This window comes from Olea europaea, chromosome 2 (genome assembly GCF_002742605.1).
Source record: "Olea europaea var. sylvestris chromosome 2, O_europaea_v1, whole genome shotgun sequence".
In the NCBI taxonomy this organism is placed as follows: Eukaryota; Viridiplantae; Streptophyta; class Magnoliopsida; order Lamiales; family Oleaceae; genus Olea; species Olea europaea.
In genome coordinates, this window is record NC_036238.1 from 26,218,870 (window position 1) to 26,219,604 (window position 735).

The window sequence follows — 735 nt, forward strand, 5'->3', positions numbered from 1 at the left end:
TTGATAGTCGATGGCAGACTAATGACGCGATTAAGGGCAAAGCAAGTGAAACAAGCGATGTGATTGCTCGTTCAAGAAACCATTGATGGAACCATGTTCGGGACTCAAAATGGAGCAACTTTCATGTTCGGGTCGAAGGCCTAATCAACTTGGATCAATTTGTTATCAAGCGACAAAATCGGAGGCTGAAAATAAGCTTGTGCGACCGTATAGCAAAAACACCATGTGGCCGCATGGTGGCATACCAAAACTTAAATTTGGATTTTTGTTGAACCATGCGGGCGCACAGGCCAAAAAATTTGACGAATTTTCCAATTTTGGCAATTTTTCATATTTTGTTAAATTTTGATTCTTTTCCGTATTTTGGAGATTATGCTCGACTTTTGCACGATTTTTACCTAGTTTTAGGTTTAGTATAAATAGGAGTTTCCATTCAATTGTTAAAAAAACCTTTGACATTATTGATATTGAATTAAAGTGAGGCGTATTGTCTTCTCTTCATCGTTCTTCATTGAACAATTTCGAACTTATCAAGTGATAACTTGTAGCGTTCAAACAACCGGATTTCATTCTTGGATTGCGTGATCAAGGGGTCTTTCAAGCGTCGTTCTTGTTGGATTTTTTGGTTCGACTTTCTTTTGGGTTAATCCTAAACTTTGGATTAATTTGGCTATCTTGGGTTCGTCAATCTCGTTGTGGGTTTCGTAGTCAACGTTGCTACGGGGTTCGCATCAG